We start from the raw sequence: 25,759 nt of genomic DNA, 5'->3' as shown, positions 1-25,759 counted from the left end.
CATATATGTGTGGAGCAGAGGTTCAAGCTAAAAATAGGCCAACTCTGCAAAAGGAGATCTGCCAGCACACCAATGAAAGGGTGAATTCACTTAGCATCTCTAAAGGCCTCATGAACTGTATCTTGAATACCACACCTTGCCATGGCTGCAGCTATGCAAATAATACAGGAACACCCTGCCCTGAGATGGTGGTATCTCTTTGCCTCTAGCAACCATCAACATTTACAATCTTTCCCTCCCTGATCCACTCAAAGCCTCAGCCAAATTCAAATAGCAAATCTGGACAGAGACTCCTAAAAGAAAATCTGCCCAAGCCATTCAAGGCAAACCCTGATCTAATCAAGAGACAATTGGCTCTACTGTCCCAACATTTAGAAGACAATAGATGAACTATTAATTAGCTCAACCCAGCAATTCCAGCATGGAAATCCAGTAGTTTCAGGAAGAGAGCTCCTAGCTCTAGCCCCTACCTATGCTATGGGGTATAAAAGTACAGTGCACCCCAGTTCCATGCTGCTGAGGCTGGCAGTCTTGCTTGCTTGCTGGCAGGTTGGCTGGCTGGCAGGCTTGCAAGCTCACAGGCTTGCTGGAGCTTGTTCGCACTCTGAATCCTTGTCTTCTCCAAGAACTTCTCAGCTGAACCTAGGTAACGTATAAGTCCCCGCTACCTTCCTAATCTTTCATCCAAACCTATTTTTCCACCCTTTTTATATCTCTTAGGAACTGTGTGTAAGCTTCTCCACTTCTCACTGTGTGAATGTTTTTGCCAAAAACTTATAAAATATTTAAAATTCAATTTGGTCTCATTTGTATTCTCTATGGAACGTTTCAAGCCATTTTCTGGTATAGTTGTTCTAAAGATTCCACCGCTAGCCTACCTCTTGCTGCCAAGCCGAGTTATTTCCCCATCGCCATTTTAAAAATGTTTCTTACTGTTGAACTAGGTAACAGTAAACATTGTTATGACTGCCTCTCTATTACAGCTAGCTAGCTTACAATTAGAGTTGCTCCTGATGAAAGTCATTGTAGTGCAATGGTTAGCTTTTGGGACTGAGAGTGTCAAGACTTCGGTTGAAATCTCCACTTACTGAAGTTACAGACTTATCACTTTCTTTCAGCCTCATGTGCTGGTCACATTTTGAAGGTGTTTTCAATCCCATCATTTACTCAGAGGCAGAGCTATAAGAAGGCGGGGTGGAGACAAATGCCCTGGGAGGGCCCGGTTGGGTTACGTAGGGTGGAAAAAAACCCACGCTCCTCCTTCCCCGCTTAGCCTGGTCTGATCCCGCCAAATTGCTTGAGACTGCCACCACACCGTAAAGTTAAGTGGGACACAAGGGGGTGGGGGCATAACCCGAGCCCATGGGGGCCTGGCAGAGGCCTTCCCTCCCTTCCACATGGAGGTCCAGAAGAGGCCTTCCCTCCTGGGCCCTTAGGAGTCTCGCAGAGGCCTTCCCTCCCCCCATGCCATCCTAAAAGGCCTCTCCTGAGCCCACAGGGACCCGGCAGAGGCCTTACCAACTCCCACCACCAAAAAAAGGTCAGAGGCCTTCCCTCCCTCTGCCACCTCAAAAGGCCAGAGGCCTTCCCGCCACCACTTGCCACCCTCCCCCCACCCCTTGCCAGGGGTTTGGGCTATGATTTGATGCTGATAGGGGGGGACTTAGTGTAAAAATCATAGGGATCCATGAGGATCCATGTTTTCCAAACAGGTTTTTGGACCACTGTGGTGCCACGGAGCATGGGATACGTGATTATTGTATGCAGACATGCGGCCATGGGCTTGGGTTATGATTTGATGCTAATTTGGGGAGGGGGGGAATTAGTGCAAATATCATAAGGATCCGGGAGTATTCATGTTTTCCAAACAGGTTTTTGAAACACGGAGCAGGGGATGTGTGATTGTTGTGTTTAGACATGTGCCTAGGGGCTTCAGCTGTGATGTGCTGGTGATTTTGGGGTGACTTAGTGGGAAAATCATGAGGATTCATGAGGATCTGTGTTTTTCAAGCAGGTTTTCTGTGGCAACATAGAGCATGGGATGCATGATTGTTTTGGTGCTGCCTGTAGACTAAGAAATGTTCTATAATTTCATGGTGGTTTCATTTCATTCCAATGCAAAAATCATGTGAATTCATGAGGATCTATTTAAAATCATCTGGATCCAAGTTTTACCCAGATTTGTGAGTTGGGGCATATTCTATAATGGGATGGTGACTTTGAGATGACCTGGTGCAAAAAAAACTTTTTTGGTCATGGTGGGAGAGGGCGATTGTCCATGCGGGAGCAGAGGTGTGTGTCAGATTTTGCCCCAGGCTCCATTTTCCCTAGTTACTCCATTTTCCCTAGCATTTACCTTAATGTTTTTCTGCACTCTCCTCCTCGAAACGTTGTTTTCTGGCCACTGTAATCCCCCAGTCGCATAGCTACCATGGGGTGGAGGGGGGCCCTTCCCCGGGCACAGGTCATTGGCATCTTATGGGGGTTGAAAAATTGCCCCCTTCCCCACAGGCCTGGCAGAAACCAGAAGCAGCTTGGCAGGCCCAGCCAGGCAGCTTTTTTCACAGGCAGCTGCTCTTTGCTGAACTAAGGTAAGTGGGGGGGGGCATGGGGGTGGGACCTGTACACCATTTTGCCCCAGGTGCCATTTTCCCCCCACCCCACCATTGCAATCCCCCCACTTTTTCCATGAGTACATTGCAATGATGTGATATAGGTTTAATGATTTGATGGTATGTAAAACATGGTGGGGGGACTAAAATGCATGAAAATAGGGAAATTGAGGGGAGACTGGTGAGGTTGTGTGAAAAATGGTTTTCCTTTTGGTGGGGATGAAAAAAATGTTTCAATAGGATCACACTGTGAGGGAAGCCATCTTGGAAACATTTCAGCCAGAAACATCACAGTCAAAGTGTTGTTACCTAGCTTAAAAGGGGGAAGGATTTCTTGTGGGGTTAGCAATGGGGAAGAATAGCTCGGTTCAGCAAATACATTGGGGAAAGAGCGTAGCTTGGCAGAGCACTGAGGAGAGCAACTTAGCTTGGCAGAGCTTTTGGGGAAGATAACTCACTTGGCAATGCGTTTGTGGAGAGCAACTCGGCAGAGCTTTCGGGAAAGCAACTCACTTAGTAATGCATTTGGGGAGAAACAACTTAGCTTGGTAATGCGAGAGGAGGCTAGGCTGGAATCTTTGAGACTATGTATACGGGAAATATGGCAAGGAGTGTTCCACAGAGTAACACAAGGAGTCCAAATCAAGTTTAAAATGTTTATATAAATTTGGTTTCAAACACACATACAGGAAGATATGGAGGCACGTACACACAAGTTCCTAGAGATATAAAAAGGTGAGAAAAATAGGTTTGGATGATAGAAAGGGAATTGGGGAGGCAGCAGGGTGATACGTTACCTAATGGTTCCAATGCAGCAGATGAAGGAGAAGGCAGGAACTCTATGCCAGCACAGAGATCCTGTAGAAGGACGATATCGTGTCTCATACCAACTTGACCAAGGGAGGTTCAGGTTAGAAATGAGCAATGAGCTTAAGGTGAGCAGGGCCTTTATAGGGTGGATCGCTAGTTTGGCAGGAAAAGAGACCCTTTGCATTAGGCTTTGTTTCATGCAGCTGGGCTGGGTTGCGGGCTGAGATAATCAGCGGATCTATCTATTGTCCTAAACCCAGGGGATTGGTAGCCAATTGTTTCCTTGATTAAATTAGCAACACCTTGAATAGGTGGTCGGAAGAGCGAGACTCTGGCTATTGTAATTTAGCTGAGGCAGCGAGATTACATCAAGGATGGGAGCACTTGGGAGTTTTTAGGAACAGCTGAAGGGAAGGAAGGGTGCAGCATCTCAATTCAAGGGATAGTTCACATTTACAACTCTATTGACTGTAGCTCTGGCTTGGGTGTGGACATCAAGGAGCAAATGAGTAGATTTATTTTCTACTGACTGTTTGCTATTTCTTAGGCTTGCTGTTAGCCCATTTTATCCTACGCCCCACCATATATATCTGTTAGCCTTAATATAACTCAGAAATATATCTGACATACATATTGTATTTATAAATCTCCCGGCTTGGATGCGTGATCTGAGATGTGGGATGGAAGGGGTACATAACAGTGTTCTCAGAAACAATGGAGAAAAAGATGGTTGGAAACATTTCTGTAACCAAGCAGGGGTAAAACAGTGAAGAATCACAGAGGAAACGTTTCATTTGTGGGCTGCGAACAATGTAAATGCCTGGGTAGAAAAGGCTATGGTTGTTTCAAAGAAAGATACTGTTTAAAAAAAGGAGATGGGGAGGAAGAGCGTCACCTAGACCTCCTTAGAAGAAAGCAGGATGTCAATGAGGGGTAAATGATCTCTCTTGAGAACAGCTTAAAGCATTGCTGAGATGGAAAAGCAGTGCAGCTAAATTAAATATTGTTCCAAATGCAAATTATCTTCCCATCAATAGCTCATTGTTTCTTTGCATTGGTGCTTGCCATTAAAGTAGAAATGTAACTAACCCTTATCTCCACAGCTCCATCAGCAAACATACTAGTACATTTTTGTCCTTACATCTTCATAATTGCCAGGCCAAACTAACAACCTGTTAATGTTTCAAATTATGAATTGGAGGCAAACTGGCAGAGTGAGACCTTCAAGTAGATTGAGTTGTCTCCCATCATGTTATTCACTCAAAGAAAGGGACTATTTATTCAACCCCCAACCCCCCCCCCCTCCCGCCGCCCCCACATATAGACTGGAAGGCTGCTTTGCAACGAGGTAAAAGAGACTCGGTATTAAATGTAGGACCTTGGCATTGTGTTTTGCTTTTCGGATTTAATGCTAAATGTTACAAGGAACTGGAGATTGATTTTGTTCAGGGAGTAAAGCCAGATAAAACAACAGAGAAGCAAGTGGTCCTGTTTATAGAAAGGAGCAGTGTTATCATAGGAAAGCAGAAAGGCTCCTGAACAACATTGATTTGGGAGGTGGGGGGCTTATAGGTCTACTGAGGGGATTTTGGATGTATATATAAATCAGCAGTTCACCTCGCCTCACTTTTCTCTTCTCTATTTCCATAAATAAAAGCCAGCGCCCAACATTGCCTGAATTAGAGATGCCAACTCTGGGTTGGGAAATTCCTGAAAACTTGGGAGTGGAGCCTGGGGAGGACAGAGTTTGGGGAGGGGCCACAGTAGGGTATAGTGTCATAAGGACTACTCTCCAAAGTTGACATTACCTCAAGGAGAACTGACCTCTGTAGTCTGGAGATCAATTGCAATTCTGGGAGATGTTCAGGTCCATCAGGAGATTGGTAACCCTACATGATGTTCTAGTATAACCAAGAAATAAAATGATGGCTCAGTCTATTGAGGACTGAAGCAGCAGGGGTGTACTGCCCCAGGGATGTGGGCACGCCCATGTCCTCGGGTGCATGCCTTTCGGTCACATGGGGATGCGCCCCCCCACATGACCAAACAGCATGCGCCCCAGCTGCGCACCACTAAGCCCTGCAGGGTGTTGGGGGTGGGGCTCAGCGGCAGGCAGCCATGGCGCCCATCTGGGCTGCCCACCACTGCCAAGCCCCACCCCCAAACTCCATGCAGGCTGTCTTTTCAAAAGTTTTCAAAAGCTGGCTTTCAAAAGCTGACTGCATAGAGGCTGGGGTGGGCTCGAGGATGTGGCTTCACCTCCGTCTGCACCCGGGGGCAGGCCCCCACCCTCAAGCCCTCCTGGCCTTCTTGCTGGCTGCCTTTTGAAAGCTGGCCTGCACGGAAGCTGGGGGCAACGTTCAGGGGTGGGGCCACACCCCAGAGTCACCCCCCAGACATGGGGGTGGTGTGTGTACCCAGAGAAGGAGTTGTCTCCAGGCATTATTTCCCCCGATACACCTCTGAGAAGCAGGCTTGCTTGTCACAGGTTCTCATCAAGCTGCATGGTACAGTCATTTGGGAAACAGCCGCAGGGAGAGACTCTTCCCTGCCACAGACCCTAAGGTGGTTCAAGAATAAAGCCAAATCATGTTTTAAAGTGGTGTGTGTGATGAGGCATGCCCTTAAGAGTTTGAGTTGATGGGCAGAGTTAAGCTAGAACCGGGAAAAGCAGTTAGAGTCTGGAACTGAGGTAGTCCAGGTGGGTGTGCAGGGGAAAGCAGCAGAAAGCAAACAGGTGGTTAGCAGGCATGCAAACACATGTGGGGGGTGGGAGAAGCAGTGGGGAGCAGGTGGGGAGCTGGCAAATGTGCAAGTAGTGTGTGGGAATGCGGGAAGCAGGAGAAGAAAGCAGGCAGCCAATTGGTGTGCAAGTGGTGTGGTGGGTTGGGCTTGGGGAAGCAGCAGAGACTAAGCAGGTATGCAGTGGGCATGCAAGTGGCACAAGGGGAGTGAGGTAAGTGGTAGAGAGCAGGCAGGTGTGTGGCATGGGGGGAGGAAGAAACAGTGTGTGGCTGGCAAGTGAGTGGCTGGCTGGCAGGTGAGCTGCTGCTTATTGCTAGGGTGGAAGGCGGGAGGAATGGTCCAGTGTGCCCCATTGTGCCTAGGCATGGGGCACCTGGGTCATGAGACCCCTCCCTCCCCACCAAGATATGCCTCTGTTCCCAAATTCACTTCCATTTGCACAACCACAATTTGATGCTCTGTCTAAAATGATAAACTACATATATATATATATTTATTGTCGAAGACCTTCACGGCCAGAATCACTAGGGTGTTCTGGGAACAATTTTTCCCCATAGAGATGTTCAGTGTATTGTCGAAGCTAGTTTTCAGTCCATATTACGCTTGGCAATTTGGTAAACCCAAATCAGAGAACCCCCTCCCTCCCCCCAAAAAAGTATCTGCTTTTTTTCAGGTTTTTCTTTAACTGACATAAAGCCCAGGTATATTCAAAAAGTTGAATACACCTGGGGCTGAACAAACAGAATAGCATTTGGCTTTGTCAACTTTTTTTCTCCCTCCCCTTGGAAACCAGCAGGGGGGGGGGAGATAGATAGATAGATAGATAGATAGATAGATAGATAGATAGATAGATAGATAGATAGATAGATAGATAGATAGATAGATAGATAGATAGATAGATAGATAGATAGATAGATAGATAGATAGATAGATAGATAGATAGATCCTGCATGTTGGGCTGAACTAATTCAGCCTGACATGCAAGATCCATGCCTCTCCCATGCCCTTCCAGCCACACTCAAAAACCCCACTTGGAAGATCCACCCCCTCTGCTTCCCAAGCCCTTTGGGACAGCAGCCCTAACCTTGCATAGAAGTTCCCCCTCCCTCCCCCTGGGCTTTGGATAGCAGAGGCTGGGAGAGCATTCTCCTTCTCCAGGAAGATTCCCCCCGCCACTATCCAAGCCCTTTGGCCTTGGATACCAGAGGTACAGGGAGAGCAGCTCCCATTTTCCATGTGGGGATCAGAAACTTTGCATAGAAGATACCCACTTTGGATATCAGAGGCTGAGGGAGCATTCTCCCCCTCCGGGCATTTCTCAACCCCTGCTGATGTTCAGAAGTGCCGGAGGAAGCAGTTTTCTCTCATTATGGGTTTGGTTTTTTAACCCGAATATTTTCATTAAGAGCCAAATAGAGCCAATGGATATTGACTTTTTTTTTTTTGGCTTAACTGAGTTGAAAACACCTGAATTCAAAATTTACTGATATTTTCTGTTGGTGCTCAAGACTAATCCTCATGTTAAAAGGAAACACAAACTACTTTGCCAGTTCAGTGGGTTTAGAGTAACTTCTATAATAGCCATATGCAAGACAAGCTTTTTCTAAGGTAAGCCATTCAAAAAGGGGAGAAAAAAAAGATTGCCTTAAATTCACATATGAATTAACAATTATGTCAAATGATATCTTTAAAAATATATATACCACTGGGGTGGGGGTGGGAGTCACTTTCTTCGTAAGTACAGCAGTAGAAAAAGAGAAAGCAGATGAACAGGTCTTGTTTACTAAGTACCAAAGCAGGTTTGTGACTGGTTTCGTTCAGGGGAATTATACAAAACCATGGCTTACGTTATTATTAATGTGATCATCTGAATTTGGGCTACTCCATTAAATCTGGTTAGTTAGGGTCCATTGAGCCACTGTGGTATAGTGGTTAAGAAGAGCACCAGACTCTAATCTGGTGAACCACGTATGTTTCCCTACTCCTACACATGAAGCTTGCTGGGTTACCTTCTGCCAGTCACAGTTCTCTCAGAACTTTCTCAGCCTCATCTACCTCACAAGGTGTCTGTTGTGGGAGGGGAAGAAAGGTGATTGTAAGTTGCTTTGAGACGCCTTAAAGGCAGAGAAAAAATGGGGTATAAAAACCAACTCTTTTTCTTCTTTAAACCATGATATCATGGTTTTGTTTAGTTGATTAACCACATACAGTCTTAATTACGGCATCAAATTGCATGCAACCTTTAGCCAGCCTGGTTTAATTCTTCCTTGTTATCTAGCTGATCCTTGCAACAAAGATGTCTGGCCAGAGCAAAGTGTGTAATCCCAGCAGTTTGGTCCTTTGTGAAATGATTCACAACCCAACCTTGGTTAAAATAAGAAACAGTTTCGCACTGTGTCTCAAGGTAATTTGTGTTAGCAAAAGCAAATATACTTCCCAACTATCTTTCTTGAAGATAAGTCACTGGCACTTGGTCCCAAATGCAACATTCAAAGAGAATGGGTGAAAACCTACCTATTCCACTCTCCACTCAAATCCTAATGATGGTTATTTCTCTAGTGGTTAGATATTGGGAAGTCCACAGCATGAGAATGTAGAACCTCTTTCATTAAAAGTAAATGGGCGACAGTCATTCTGAACAAGGAAAATGGTAAATGAAAAGGAGAAGTAATTAATAAGCTAATGTCTTTAGCTTCCTTCTTGGACGTCCTTTCCTTGTTTCATAACCTGATGAGGTGGAGAGATAGCACAGTCCAATTTCTTTGGATCTATCACCTCTTGGCTCCTGCTTAGGGCTGCTCCCTTGTTTCCTTCTCTGGCAGATCAAGCGACTAGCATCAACCATGGCTGACAAATTAGGTAATAATGTGGCTAATAAATGCAACAGTCACTTCCCTACTTAAGGGCAATTTACATGTCAACCTTAAAGAGACTTTCTGCCCATTTTCCTGGACTCAGACGCACACCAAGTGGCATTTGCTAATAGCACCTTGGCTGAGACGACACCAACGGTGACAAATTGATAGGCAAAATCATTTTCTCTACGCCCCCAGCTGGCTGTTTTTCAAAAAGTCAGAGCTCGTAATATTGAGACCTGAACTCCTGAATTGGCTGGGGGGTGGGGGAGAGAAGCTGGAACTTTCCCATGGCACTCCCCCGTCACATAACAGACACAGCTAACATAAGTTAGTCTGCCTCGGGCACAGTTTGACACTAGAAAGTGACTGACCTTCTGTGATTTGTGCAACTGAGGCCTAGAAGCTAGGTAAAGGAAGGCTGTATAAGAGGGAAAAGACAAGAAAAAAATGTGTGTGTCTGTCTAAGAATCTTCTCTGAGTGAATATATTTAGTGAAATGACCATACTCTTGACACTTTGGTGGAGAGTAAAAGGAGACAGAGGAAGGTCATATTCACTGGGGAAGCCTTTGTAAAACATCTCCGTGAATACCATGTAAAATATGTCACTACAAACTAAGATGATCAGTGTCAGAGGAAAGGCACCAATTCTGTCCTTCCCAACTATGAAAGTTGGTACCACTGTCATCTTTACTTGAACAGCAGCTCTGCTTGAGCACGGAAACAGAGAGAAGGAGGCTAGTAGAGGATTCAGACAAGAAGCTTTGAGAAGCTGATCCCAGTAACCAAGTGACATCTCTCTCAGCGGTTCTATCATACATACACATCTGTATTGCCAAAGACAGCACTGATTAACATGGGTCTTCCTTGAGCTTGTTTGGAGAAAAAAGCAGATTAGAAATACTGTGAACAAATAAAATGGGGATATGGGAGAATTGTTGTTGGTCTTTTCCATCAGGCAGTCATCCAGAAACTGCTACGGATATAGCCAAAGGTATATTTGCTATTTTTTTAAAAATGAAAAAGATATTTTTCATTTCTGCTACAGAACTGAAAACAGGAAGTGCTTTCTGGTCCCAACTCTAGGTCTCCAGAACAGCCCACCAGCCATGTTTGCAGTGCCCCGATATATTCTGCATCAACCTGCCTATATCTGATTACCTTTGAAGATCTCTCTCACAAAACAGGACATTGACACCTTTTGCTCCCCTCCTTGTGCAGGTGATCCCCCCTAGTAATAATTTCTCCTCCTCTCCACTCTGGCACGTTTAATTATATACATAGGAGAGGTGTTGTAATGGTTCCTGTTAAGTTTCAACTCACCCAATTTAAATTTGAAAATATTGCTCTGTGTGTGCATGTGCGCGCACACGCACGCCATCAAGTCACAGCTGATTTACAGCAACCCTGTAAGGTTTTTGAGGCAAGAGACATTCAGAGGTGGTTTGCCATTGGCTTCCTCCATGTAGGCTCAGAGAATTCTGAGTGAATTGTGACTGACCCAAGGTCACCCAGCAAGTTTCATGTGGAGGAGTGGGGAATCAAACCCACTTCTCCAAATTAGAGTCCACCCCTCTTAACCACTATATTATGCTGAGTGCTGACTCTCTAATTTTGGTCTCAAGCTAATTACCAATTTGAAAACTCTAGTTTCAGCCAGTTTCAAATTTCCATTGGCTTACACTGCTTTGGTCATGACTTTTAGTGTAAAGTAAAAACAAACCTACCTTCCAGAAACCTTTATTATACAAAAATGATTATGTTTTAAGTGACAAACAGCTATTGCACTGAAGTGTTATAGCAGACATTGTAAATGTCCCTGTATATAAATTTCATAGACACCTTCGATGTTAAACTAGCACAGGGTCAAATGGAGCACTGGCTAAAGCACAGTTTGAAGCTAGTGTGATCCATCCATTTAAATGATCCAGTATGTAAGCCTCTACAGGAACATTATGTTTAACTGTTTTTAGAGGTTGCATTTTACTGTTGTTGAAGGTTGTTTCCTGACTGTTGGAGTTGTACTTTTTGAAGTCTGCTACTTTGCCAAAGTGTGTGAGGGGAGAATTTCACAGAGCACCCATAAACAATGGTCCATGTCAGGCTTAATTGGAAGATAACTGCTCTATGCTGGGAACAGGCTGAAGTTGATTATTTATTTATTTACTTCATTTATGGCCCATCCTTAGCTTACATTACTCTCCTGTCCTCCTTTTTATCCCCACAACTGTGAGATAGGTTAGACTGAGAGTGTGCAACTATCCCAAGATTACCCATCAACTTTCCATGACTGACTGGGGATTTGAACCTGGGTCTCCCAGATCCTAGCCCAACACTCTAACCACTACACCACAATGGCTCACTAATTGTCACCTTCTGCTTATTCACATTACATACTACCAGATCCTTTAACTAAGGATACCAGGGATTGAATTTGGAAGTGTCTGCATACAAAGCCACAACCCCATTCCCAAATAGATTTGATCCATTATAAAATGCTACCAAGATGGTGGAAGCAATCTCTGTTTATGAACTGTTGTTTTTTGAGCTATGAATGTGAAATTCTATTGCAAAAATATATCTTGTACAAGGTCCAGCCTACCTGTTATGTTCACATTGGGTGGGTTTTCCTGCCACCATCACCTCCAGTCATCAATGAACAGGTGATGCAACAGGCTTCCTACTGGGACAGGGACACTGGAGAACTACTGCTATTCAGAATAGATAATAGTGTCACCTATGATAATAGTGTTCACCTGACTCACTGTAAGACAGGTCTCCATCTCCTCCATAACATTCAGTAAAACTTACTTGGATTCTAACATAATAGCACTTTGCATAGACCAGGGGTAGGGAACCTGCGGCTCTCCAGATGTTCAGGAACTACAATTCCCATCAGCCTCTGTCAGCATGGCCAATTGGCCATGCTGGTAGGGGCTGATGGGAATTGTAGTTCCTGAACATCTGGAGAGCCGCAGGTTCCCTACCCCTGGCATAGACCCTTTCCCGTCTCCTCCCTGATAATTGGATTGTTATTGGAAAAAAGCTGGAAAATGCAAAATGTCACAATGATAGGGCATAGCTATGTTTTTCTAGACTTTTGGGGAATGAGGAGGGAACTACATTTGTGGCTGTCATTTTTTTTTAGCCTTTAAGATGTTGTAAGGGGGTGAATGAATGAGCATAGCACAGCAGTGATGTAGGTATAGAATTTTTATGAGGTGGGTTCGGGGGCAGGGCCACGCCCCCACCCACCCCTTGGGGCATGGCCATACCTCCCCCCAGCCCCGCCCCCAGCCTCAGTGCTTATAAAAGCAGCTCTGCAAGGCCAGGGACAGCAGACTTCCCTGCATAGCCCCCCCCCCACCGCCCTGCCCACCACATGGGCTCCCAGCCGGCAGTCCCTTCTGCCTTCCCCTCCAGGGTAGCTAGGGAAAATGTAGCCCAGTACAAAATCTGAGTTTTGTGCCCCCCCCATGGGTGGCCGCTGTGATGCTGGAATCCACCCCCAAACAGCATTTGCTGCTACTGTTCCTTTCCCATTTCACCACAATAAGCCATAGCAACGCGTGGCCGGGCCCCACTAGTTCTGTATAATATTTTATGTAATTATGTTATATGACTACGCTGTGAGCTGCTCTGATCTTACTTCAGTAGGAAAGAGTGAGATATTAAATTGATGATACTACTACTACTACTACTACTACTACTACTACTACTACTACTACTACTACTACTACTACTACTGCTATGATAATTAATTCAATTATCCCCAATCAATACTCACAAACAGTCCAGTTGGCAATCAAGTAGCTTTTATTGTCACGTCTATAGATGTGGAGGATAACCGCACCCTTGGGCGTTGGCTATCCTAAAGATCTGTGTCGCAGCAACAGCTCAATTTAAGGCCCCCCTGCTCTGTCACTCTGGCCAATCAGGAGTCACCACATGAACATCCAGCCGGACCCAGAGGCTCCCATTCTCCTAACAAGGCAGAAGCATGCATTGTTCACGTGTTCTAGCACCCACCCCATAAGCTATGCCATGCTTTCTTCACATGGCATCCCACCCTCAAAACTCCCCAAAAGTTCTATAATGTGCACTTCCCTTTTTTCATTCTGCCAGCTTAGCAGTTTGGTTAAGCAATATAGCTGAATCACACTGTTCCCGTATGCTGAACACGAGTTTACTGAAGCAACTGTTCTTTTCATATCTTACACCCCCACAGGTTTTCGTTCACTTCCTCTTTTCCTTGCCCCGTTACTATGCTGGCCATGCTGGCCCCCTCCCTCCTTATTGCTTAAGCACAGCCTCAGCATTTTCCTATGATATACCCCTGAACCAAAGTTGCAGGCCTGTGGCCTAGCAGCAAAAGCACATTTTTCATAGCCATATAATGCATTCTGCATACCTCACCACTTTCTGGATGCTGATCCATAACACTACTACTACTACTACTACTACTACTACTACTACTACTACTACTACTACTACTACTACTACTACTACTACTACTATATTGAAGAGCAAGATCCCTGAGGTTGATGGGAAAGAAATGCCCTATGGCCAACTAATAAAGTATAACCAAAAAAAGGCCTGTAAATACCTGGGCATTTTGCAGCTGGATAACTTCAAGCACGAGCAAGCTAAGACTGTGGTCAGCAGAGAATACAGCCAGAGGGTCAGAAAAATTTTGAAATCCAAATTAAATGATGGGAATACAATCAAGGCCATCAACACCTAGGCCATACCCATCATCAGGTACACCACCAGAATCATAAACTGGACAGAGGCTGATTTGGATGCACTGGATAGAAAAACTCAGAAGCTTATGACAGAAGCTGATGACATTATGCCTTATACCCACATAGTGATACTGATAGCCTATACCTGTCCCAGAAATCTGGTGGCAGAGGGTTACTGCAGGTAAAACAAAGAGTGGAGGAGGAGAAACATTCACTGGCCAAATATGTGGGGGGAAAATCAAGAACAGGCATTGACTGAAGTTAAGAACAGGAATTTACTGAAAGCCCAGATAACTAAACAGGAGTACAGGGGGGGAAAGTCATTAAAATGAGGCCTGAAAGCTGGCACAGCAAAGCATTACATGACCAATTTCTTGAGAAAATCAAGGACAAGGTGAACAATGAAAAGGCCTGGCTGTGGTTAACAACTGGAACTCTGAAAAAGAAAACTGAATCACTGATCATAGTCACTCAAGAGCAGGTCATTAGGACAAATATAATCAAAAAATCCTCAGAAATTGCAAAGTGCAGATTGTACGGCGAAGCCAACAAAACTGTAGATCATGTACTCAGCTGTGGCAATTGATCACCCAGAATGAGTACAGAGGCACAACTCAGTGGCCAAGATGATCCACTGGAATGTATGCAAGAATTACAATATCAGGACAGCTAAGAACTGGTGAGAACATCAGAGAATGCCTCAGAAAATGAGAAGGCTAACATCTGTGGGAACATCAGAGAAAGTCACAGAGAAAGTCACACAAAATGAAAAGGTCAAGATCTGGTGGGACTTTCGAATCCAAATGGGCAAAGGGTTGGCACATAATATACTGAACATCACAGCGATGGAGAACAATATCCTTAAGGATATCAGAATATGGAGACAGAGTAAGTCTAAACTTAAGTTTGTCACCTCTATAAATTAATGGAAAGAATTTATAAGTTTCTTGGGGGAAGTCTTCTAGATGAGGTTACTTTTATTATATTTTTCTTTGTCTTTTTATTTTGTAATAGGTTTAGAACAAATCGGTATTTAGTTTATTTGTGTAGGAATATTGTCGAGTTATTTCATGCAGGTTTGTTTACCATGAACGGTACTATGTGTTTTTTTTTCTTTGTTCAGTCCTTAGAGTTATTAGATATTATGTGTAGCAAAGTAATTGTGGTTAATAGGACAGGTTAGTAAGTATTGTTGTTGAAATGTAGTAATATTGTCTGAAGTAATAATCAATAAATATACATTTTTAAAAAAACATAGCAATACCTTGTGACAGCAGGGTCCATGAAAAAGAACATGAGACAGTCACTAAATAGTAATACCATGATTTGAAAATTGAGATTCAGCGACTACAGCACAAACCAGCTGAGGTCATCTCAGTGGTAATTGGCACCCTGGACACCATTCCAAAAACACTCGGGTGGCACTTGAAACATTTCACATCGACAAAATCAACATTTGTCAGATTCAAAAAGCAGCCCTGCTGGGGATTCACACAAATACTATGCCAATACATTACAACTTCCTCGGCCTCTGGATGAGGCTCGAATTGTAATGAAAGGTCAACAAGCAACTACAGAACTGGCAACTGTGATATTAAACAAAATTAAATAATATTTTTCAACAGATAGTATGTAGAATCTGTTCTTACAGTATTTATCCAATTTATCTCTGTCTCTGCGGTTTTTAACCTGTGAGGTTTCATATGTATAGCAGAACATATTTCACAAAGTTTTGGCAAAATTTTTGCTTTGGTTCTGTTCCATTAGCTTTTTATAAGTATGTTTAAGTATGCATTTATGCCTGAAATCCTCGCGGAGATTTGCTGAGGCTATAATTCTCTGGATATTTGCAGTAGAGTAATCTTATTTAAACCAATATTGTTGCTTAGAAATAAACAGTTAAGGAATCTAGTTTTCTTCATTAAATCCAATTAGTTTCATAAGATAAAAAATCAGCGTGGATAAGCATGAAAGGCCGTTGGCAAATCCTAGACTTTCATTTTATTTATTTATTTATTTTAAAATTAAAAACAGAATCTTTAATCTATGGTGATCACTGGGTAAAAATAATTCTTACTATCATATTGATGGTATCTGTTTATTTCTTCTTGTCAGGGTAGTGAGAAGCCCAGATTGTGAGAACATTGTCTAACATTGTGAGAACATTGTCTAGTATTGTGGCTCATGAGATAAGCAGGTGAAGACCCCCCCCCCCCACACACACACACATGAAATGGACTGTAGCTTCAAATTTGAAGGATACATGAAGATCTAGGGATGGGGATACCATACGGCTGATAAATCCAGTCTAAAATTACTTAACTGTGCCACTGTTCAAGCCCTAGAGTCATTTGATATTATTTTACAGAACAGTCTCCTCTTGATGTATCTGCTTATGTATTCTTAACTACTAAAGAGGCATATGCACAAACATGAGAAGGTCTTCACATGACTATCCACATGTATGTAGTTTTTCACTCTGATTGAGTACCTTGGACTGCATTTGAGCCCTTTGGGGGAGGACGGTCTAAAAATCTAAAATAAATATATAAATAAATAAGCTGCAGTGATCACCAGTTCAAAGACAGAGCATTGTGTATCTAGACAAAACAGATGATTGAGTTTTGTATTTCCATTTAGATTGGATAATAATATGCCACACATGTTATCTGCCCTGCATTCAAGGCTGCTGAGAAACATTTTTGTTTGTTGGTTTTTGTTGCTGTTGTTTTGTACTGCTTCCCCACAGCATCGTGGTGCATTTGTGAACCTCCTAGTGTTTCCCTGACTTTTCTCCAATCTTTCTCAAAACTGGTTCGCTCTGTTGATTTGGGAAAAAATATAGTAAAACCTGGGTGGTTGCTGTGTGGGATTTTCCAACCCATGAGGAAGACATTTTTATGATTCTATCCCAGCAAGAGTCATTTCTTCTTCCTGCCTCAAGGGGGGGGGGGCTTTTAATTTTGTTTTTAAATCATCACTAAAAATGTTGTTACATTGACATATGATTTTATTTCCATATTTAATTTTAAAAATTTTAAAGTCGTCCTTGCAGATATAAAAGAAAAGGCATATCTTCACAATATAAGAAGTTACTGACTTGCTCTTTCTTTAAAAAATGAAAGCTGAAAATTCAGAGAACCTGTTATACCTATTGTTATAACATTATGTCAATATAACAATATTCTAGTGATTATTTTTTTAAGAAAAATATTGTCAATGTGCTTAAGGGCCAGGGGAAGGGGAACTGGGATAGTAAAGCTCTCAAGAAATCTGTCTATAGAAATCCTGTTGCCTTGCACATTATCAGCAGTCTCGCCAGCAACCAATCCTCTATCCTCTGTGCCACCCCCTTGTCTTTCCTTCCTCCTCTCTCCCTTACTTGCTTGCTTGCTTGCTTACTTACTTGCTTACTTACTTACTTACTTACTTACTTATATCCTGTCTTTCCTGGATAAAGGTGGGGCTCAGGGCAGCTGACAACATAGAAGTACAATTAGAACGTAAGTGTAGAAATAATTAAGCCTCATCCTCACTACATTTAACTATCCACTCACCCCATCTTTGGCATTCTGCCCTCCTGTCACCCACACATTAAGGAAAGGATGGGACAGCTTCTTTGTCTTCCACAGCAGCCCGGTTTGTCCTATTTGCAGCAGGGCCAGTAGGGTGGCTAAGAATTGTGACTGGCTGGGGGGCAGCAGCAGCAATACTGGGAACTGTGCTGGCAGCAGTAGCAATGTTAAAAGCAATACTGGGCCCATGAATCCTGTCAGAGACATTGGGAATAGTGCTGGAGCCAGAGGCCACAGCAGTGATGGAGAGAGCAGTGCCAGACTTGGGTTGTTTTTTTTTGTCAAAGTCAGATAAGCTAGTGGTGGCCTTGTTGCATACATTCAGCGTCTCCCCATCACATGTGCAGGTAACACTCTTCTGTCTGGAGGAATTTACACCCCTCTCCATTTCTCCCTGATTTTTATATTTTTTTTCTGAATCCCGGAAATTTCTAAGTTTCCTAGTACGTAAATGGGTCTGATCTGCAGATTTAAGTATCCCCAAAGCACTCTCTTTCACTATTATATATAAAATATATCCAGGAATCACAACAGATCTCCCAACTACAGAGTTATTTTTTCCTTAGAGTGGTCAGATTTAGACTGGAAAATTCTTGGATATTTAGAGATAGAGCCTTGGGAGAATGAGGTTCAGGGAGGGTCATGACTCCAGCTTTTGCCAGATTGATCTATGGTGGGCTAAGGGAACCCTGTTTGGAGAACAGTGGTGTCTCTACGCATCTCAGCCACCCCTTGAGATGCTTAGCAATGCAGTGCAGTGGTGTAGCACCCATAGGGGGTCGCGATGCCCTGGGCGGAGCAGTGACATAGGCGTGGCTGGGCCGTCAAGGGTGTGTGGCAGGGGTGTGGCATTCGGGGGGCATTCGGGGGCATTTGGGGTGAAGCAAGGGCACAGGGCACACGCGTGCCCCAGGCACAGCTTCCCCTCACTCCGCCTCTGATGCAGTGCCCATTCTCAGTATACCCAGAAAGAACAATAATTTTGGACTTGTCCCCCTCCAGATCAGCCTTGTATAACACCTCTCTCACACCCTTCCTGACACGGTTAAGTGAACACAATGCCTCTGACTTAGAAAGTGTTCCCATCTCTAGCCCTGGACCATAGATCCCTGTGAAGATATGGGATGTGTTGATGTGCTTGCCTGCCCAGTGTTGTATTAATCCAATGCTTCTTCCTCTGACTGATACTTTCAATTACCACTTCATTTGCATTGCCATTGTTCTATAGCTGTAATTTCATCTGCTACCTTCCCCCTTGCAGGTACTCCCAATCTTGGAACATTAAGCTGTTGCCTCAACCCATTTGATCAGCGACCCCACCATTAAAGTTGATGTCTGTCTCTTGTCTTCCCCAGAAAGGTGTCAGAATGATATTCTTCTGTCATTTGGGGAAGGGGAGCTGAGCCATTGATGCCTGTTCTCATCCCGGTGTCAGCTACTTCCCTCCCCCCAAATCTGGCCAGTTGGCCTCGGGTCCTGGTTTGACTCTCATCCTCTTAGGTGTGAAGTGTTTCCTGTCCTTTGTACTTTCCTCTTTAATGCTGTGGGAATAGGGGGTTTGTTTCTTGTGCTCAGTGGGGTGTGGTGGGCATCAGGGATTTAAGCTATCGCCCGATGTGTACCTCTCAGAATCGTCTATCCGTTATTGTGCTTTGGTTACCGAATAACACCTACAGTTTGCAACTACAGTTTATTTTGGATTGAAGTCTGACAAAAGGCAGGACTCTTCTTTGTGCTGGAAGATTAAGGATCACTCTGTACAAACCGGAGGGTCTGTTTTTCCCTATAAGAAGCCTCCTCACCCAGCATCCAGTGTTCAATATCTCTGGACACCTCTCTGTCTGTGATATTGTTCCACGATTCAATTTTCTTCCAAAGCTAAGAATAGATCACTCAGCATTGCTCATCAGACCATTTTACTCCAAGATCAGATTACTATAACCCTTACTTCCCCAATTCCCTCATTTATTGTAGTTCTATCCCCTCACAACTGCTTATATTGTAGGACTATGTGTATGCTTTGCTTCATTGATTATTGTGTGCTTGTGTACCCCCATTATCCCTAAATAAAATTGTTAAACTTTATTCAATTTCTTGCAAAAACGGACTTCTCTATAAATAGATAATCAAGATCTTGAGCTTGCCTGGCCTTTTATTATTATTATTATTATTATTATTTATTCCACTTTTATACCGCCCTCCCCCAGAGGGCTCAGGGCGGTTCACATCATAATACAACAAGTGGGTAACAAATAAAATACTAAAAATTCATCAGTTAAAAACAGCGCTCCTAATTCAGAAACAATTAAAACAGATGGCGTTCAGCTATTAGCTCCCCAACTCCCCTAAGAGGGGGACAGCGGATCTTAGTTGTTAATGTTAATGGGCACCTATCAGCAGCCGGCCTCCCCAAAAGCCCGGCGGAATAACTCAGTCTTACAGGCCCTGCGGAACTCTTGTAGGTCCCAAGAGGGGTCGGACAGCTGGAGGGAGAGCATTCCACCAGGCAGGGGCCAGGGCCGTAAAAGCCCTGGCCCTAGTGGAGGCCAGCCGCATCATGGAGGGGGCGGGGATCTCCAGCAAATTGGCCTCTGCCGAGCGCAGAGACCGACGTGGGACATATGGGGCCAGACGGTCCCTAAGGTAAGGCCTTAAAGGCTAACACCAATACCTTGGAGACGATTCTGAATTCAACTGGGAGCCAGTGCAGACGGTGCAGCACGGGCGTGGATGTGATCTCTAGAGGCACCACCCGTGAGCAGACGAGCCTCCGATGCTGGACCAGTTTCACTCTCCGGATCAGTCTCAAGGGTAGGCCCGCCAGAGAGCGAAGGTTGCAATAGTCTAACCTGGAGGTGACCCTCTGCATGAATCACTGTGGCCAGATCCGCCTGGGAGAGGAAGGGGGCCAGCCGCCGGGCCTGGCGAAGATGGAAAAACGCAACCCGGGTTACATGGGCCACCTGGGTCTCCATAGAAAGAGACGAATCCAGGTGGACCCCCAGGCTGCGAACTGAGGGGGCCGGTGCCAATGAGACCCCCTCCCACACCGGCGGCTGGAAACCCTCCGCCCCCCCCCTGCGACCTAGCCAAAGGACTTCCGTCTTCGCTGGATTCAGTTTTAACCTGCTCTGCATCAACCAACCAGCAACCGCCTCCAAACAATGAGCCAAGAGTCTGTTCTTGCTAATTCCCCACTCTAAAAGGGAGAGACTCCCACCACTACACGTAACACAGCAGAGTCTGGTGCTATAGAGTCTGCCCTCAAAAGCAGCCATTTTCACTAGAGGCACTGATTTTTTTCAGGTTTGTAGAAAGATTTATTTTGCCTGTTCCCAACACCGATCTCTGGATTTAAATATCCTCAGATTTGGCTGATTTTTCTATTAATATATACACAAGCAAGAACCTGCAAGAACTTGTGGGAGGCAACTCATGTTCCCCTCTTCCACTATTTCTTTTTTCCCTTTCCTGAAATTCCCTATACCCTTTCCCCTTTCCCTGCTTCCTTCTCTCTTTCCCACCCATCAGCCAAATTACCTCTTCAGCTTTCCTCACTACCCCTCCACATGGCAGCCTCTCCTTGGAAGCACTCTCTCTGCAGCTGGCTGCTGGGTCAAGCCCAAGTGTGCAAAAGGGAACTTAGAAGAACTTGCAGGGGACACCTCACTTTCCACTCTACTCCCCACTCCATACTAATTTCCTCCTAACACCCCCCATATCTTCCCATTTTCTTGCTTCCTTTTGCCCTTCCCACCACCAAGCAGTCAACTTTTTATCTTTCCCCATCCTCAGCTATATTTATTATTTATTTACTTTATACGTTAGTAAGTGGTAAGTGTTCACGGATGGGGCCATATGTACATCACTATTATACTCATTCGCTCCCTTCATAACATTTAATAGTATTTTAAATACTGCATGATAAGAGCCCCCCCCTTCCCCCGCATTTTAATATGCATGGGGTGAACAGGATGCCCTTCTTCTGAACTGGGAGAAAACCTTCCACTGATGGAAAAAAGAGAGAAATACTTCATCTAATGAAAGCTGATTTTTTCCTCCTTGCAGAAAATATTTCTCCATTGTAAGAAGACTTTCTGAAAGTGAGTCAGTGGATCCGCATTATCAAAATGGGGTTGACCCTAACTTTGCAAGGAGGTGGTTCCAAGATGATGACCCTTGCTTTGAAGTCAGATTCATTTTAACTTGTCTCAGGAGAGCCTTTTCAGGCAAGCATAAATATTGGAGATATGGAACCCTATGTTTACAGGGAGCTATGTGTGTTCCCTGTGGTGTCTGTGGATGTCTGTGCACTGTTGTGTCTGTGGATGTCTGTGCACTATTGTGATGTCTGTGGATGTCTGTGCACCCAGCCATGTGCCTTGGACAGAAACAAGTAATACTTTTCTATGGAATGAGAACATTGAAAAACAATACATACTAAGTATTGAAATGGCAGAAATTAAGCAATATTTTTTTACTTGTAATAATAGATGCTTGATTCAAGTGATGTTGCTGTGGTTTGTCTGATTTCTAAAAGATAGTTCAAACAATCTTACTGTTACATAAAAACATTTTCAGCTGTGATCCAATGTTTTTTTCTCGATGTAAGAACTCTTGGTTTGAATGGCATTCATGTACAGGAAAGTATGCTTGAAATCTTTGTGTGTCTTCCCCATTCCTTATTGCTGATAAAATACTAGTGGTGTGTGCCCTCCCCCTGAAAATATTCATAAGTAAATCAGTTCTCTGTTTATGTTCACCAGGGTTGGAAAGATGGCTTTTGGAATATTCCCAATAAGAATCCTCAAAACAAGGCTGGGAGCCAACATTCATAGTCCCCTTTACTTAGAAGTAAGCCCCACTGATTTTAATTGAATATACTCCAACCAGGCATGTATAGGGTTGCATCCTCAGCTTAGTCTCCACCATTCTTGCCTGATAAACCCCCCTGTTCTTGAAATGAAAGTGCTTTGATGGATGATTAATATGAAAACAGGCTGAGATCTTGAGAGGGAAAAAAGGGGAAAGCCACAACAGCAAGAGCTAAAAGTTCATGCTCTTTCAGAATTCCAAGTTCCTGTTTCTTATTACCTTTGTATTATTATAATTTTTGCTTGATTGCGGCTGGACCTCTTGTAACCTCCTCACTCCGAGTGCCGAAGGATAGAGGCTCACTGCAGTCAGACAGGAAACCCTTTTACCATTGCCCCCTCCCCCTTGAAGTCCAACAATGCTTTATAAAATATCAGATCACAGATTAAAACCGACTGACTAGAAAGTTCAGAAAGTACAGGCAATGTCTGCTATTCAAAATATAACCTATTTAAGACAGAAAATCAAGGGGGCATGCTAAAAGAATATAATAGCCATTCTCAGGTTATTGTTCTCTTTCTGTTCGATCTGAAGTAGAAAATTGGCTTTTAAGTGTTTACTGAAGACAATTGAACCAGGCTTAATAGACAGCTGTAATTACCCATATGATGAACAATGACTTCTGTTTATACTATGTTAACATGTAGTATAGTGGGTAAGATACTGACAGGCCAATCTTATGTAGAGGTTGCTTCTCAAAGCCCATGAAGTCAACTGTGGATAACTGTGCAACTATATGTAATATATGAAGCTGCCATAAACTGGCAGATCATTGGTATATCAAGTTCAGTATTGTCCACATTAACTGGAAGCAGCTCACCAAAATTTCAGGAAGAGGTTTTTCACATCACCTACTACCCGATCCTTTCAACTTAAGATGATGGGAATTGAACCTCAGATCATATAAATGCACTACCACTGATTCACATTTTGCTGAGCCACACATGCTGCATTGTGTGCTACTTTCATAAAGTTCCTGTTTCAGTTCTTTATTCTGCCACAAATGAATTATTAAAAGATTTGAACACTCAAAGGTACTATGGTATAATATATAGTATAACTAGCAGTAAAGCCCATTGTAAGGGAAAATGCAATGGGCCTTAGAAAAGGGAAGCAGACAAGCATTCTTCACCACAATGTGCTTTAGTGGCATTTTACTTGTTCCCTCCTCCCCCCACCCACCGCCAGGCTGCTTATTACCTACCTGATGATGATCCTGTGGTCCAAGGAGTCAGGTAAGTGTGGAAGGCTGGTGGGAAGGGAGGAACAGGGGTTGTTTGATGTGGTGGTGGTGAGGTGACCAGAAGGCTTGAGCAGAGCAGTGAGCAGCAAAATGTTGCTGCCCTGCCAGGTTGGCTTTTTTGGGGTGTGACCGGAAGACTGGCAGTGGCCTGGTGGAGCAGGAGGTGGCAAGGTGCCACTGCCCTGACAGTCCAGCTTGGTTTTTGAGTGCAAAGACAAATTTCCAACTAACGGGAGCGCAGGAAAGTCTGCACACCCATTGGCTGGGAGTTCATCATTGTGTCATTAGTGAATTGTATAAGTAAAGATATTGGTTATGTTGAGCTTTATGGAGGGTCTGTTCTTTATTTTATTTGGTGTGTACATTTCTAGGTAAGAACTAAAGTTTTCAAGTCCTTTAGAAATAATAAATCATGAGTGGAGCACCGTGTGACAGACTATCGGTCTGGGAGTCTATGGCCATCTTGCAAGACTTAGTAGGACACAAAGCAAAGGCACAAGGGAACTGGAACAAATAACCTTCTTTCTTTGCATGCATTTGTTCATGTAAAAGATTTCTATTCATCGTTCCACAAATCTGACCAAGGCAGCTTGCAAAAATCAATAACAATAAAAATCAGTCAATACATTATTCAGCTGTTAGAACCTTCACTGTGAGTTAAGCTAGAGGAATCATAAAATAGCAAAATATAATAATGAACCTGGCCACCTGCTGAAGTCTTCTTTGAAGGCATTTCTCTATAAATTTCCACTTTTGAAAGTTACATATATTGCTACAGGAGGAAGGGTCTTTCCAGTTGTGGCTCCAAACTATGAAATGTTCTCTCTAAGCCATTCACCAGGAACCAAGTTGTTTGACCTTTTTTATACCGGGGCCAAAAATAACTTGCTTTCCCAGGCATTTTATGTACATCTTTACTGGATTTATTTCCTGGATTTATTTTCAAAGCCCCCAGCACAGCTCACAATATTAATCAAATGGGATGTTCTGGTTTTTTTAAAATAAAGTAAAACATGCAATAAATTGAGCTGCATAATAAAATGGGGAGGGGAGAGAAAGGAGCAGATTGAAAAGCAGAAGTTTAAAATACTGAACTCAAAAATAAAACAAAACAAACCCAGAACATACAAACAAAAAAGCCAGCTGTCTCCCAACTGAGATAATATAGAAAAGAGATGAAGTAGAAGAGTCATCTGAGCATCTCTAGCAATAAGTAACTGATGGCATCTCCACCTGCCTCTTGACTTTGTTACAGGATGTTTGGCTCATGTGGTCTTTATGGTGGGGAAGTGGTCATGTTTAAAAAGTTGTTGTACCTGTGAATGTTCTCTGAAGAAGGGGAGACAAGGGAAGAAAGAAGCACTTTTTCTGTGTTTATGAGTCCACCCCTGTCAACCAGGTGCATGAGTAAGTTATGAGGATCATTGGAGTCATTCTGTAGAGGAGTGTCATCTGAGGATTTGCCACACTAATGCTTTCTTTTGTATTGCAGACCAAGATTATGAGTGGGAATACTAATAGTATGAGTTTAGGGAATAAACGATTTGGCAGCATTTCTAATTAAGACGCAAAGCATTTTTTTTGAAAATCACTGCCTATCATTAAAGGTGATTTGATAACGAAAATATTCCATATGAGGATGAAGCTTCCTCGCTGCCCCCCCCCCCCCAACATTAGCTGCTGATAAAAGTTGGGCCCAGAGCAGCTCTTTGGGATGACGTCAGTGGATGAGCATAAGCAATGTAAAAATAATTGGTCAGGTTGTATTACTGAGTTCAGGAAAAGCCTTGCTTATTGTATGCAAATTTATTTCTGCAAAACTGTGTAAAGAGCCCTTGTCCCCAATGCCTTTGGTTCCTTTTCATCTTGCAAAGGAAAATTGCATTCTTTGTAAGCAGTTCTTAGTAGTAACCAAGTCAACATCCCTAGAGAAATCAATTAAAATCATCCAGATTATATGCATGAAGTCAACACTATTCTCCAAGCATCCATTCCACAAACACTTTTGCTTAATATAGTGGGTAGATGACTAATCCTGTACTTCAGGGTCTCAGAATAACAAAATAGATTGAAAGAAATTAATTCAGAGCTTCAATCAATTTGGAATTTCCAATGTTTCTTCCAGAGAAAGTCTTTAGATTTGCTTCCTCCTCCACCTCTTATCCCTGAACACCATTATAACACCCTTTGTTCACATTATTTTTATAGTCTTGCAAGCAGATGCCTCTCAGCAGCTGCCAACCCTACTTGTAGGTGGAACAAGACTGGAGTGATAAAGTCCCTATGATCCACTTCAA

Source organism: Sphaerodactylus townsendi, linkage group LG02 (genome assembly GCF_021028975.2).
Source record: "Sphaerodactylus townsendi isolate TG3544 linkage group LG02, MPM_Stown_v2.3, whole genome shotgun sequence".
Taxonomy (NCBI): Eukaryota; Metazoa; Chordata; class Lepidosauria; order Squamata; family Sphaerodactylidae; genus Sphaerodactylus; species Sphaerodactylus townsendi.
The sequence above is the reverse complement of the archived record's forward strand: the minus strand, read 5'-3'. Positions refer to the sequence as shown.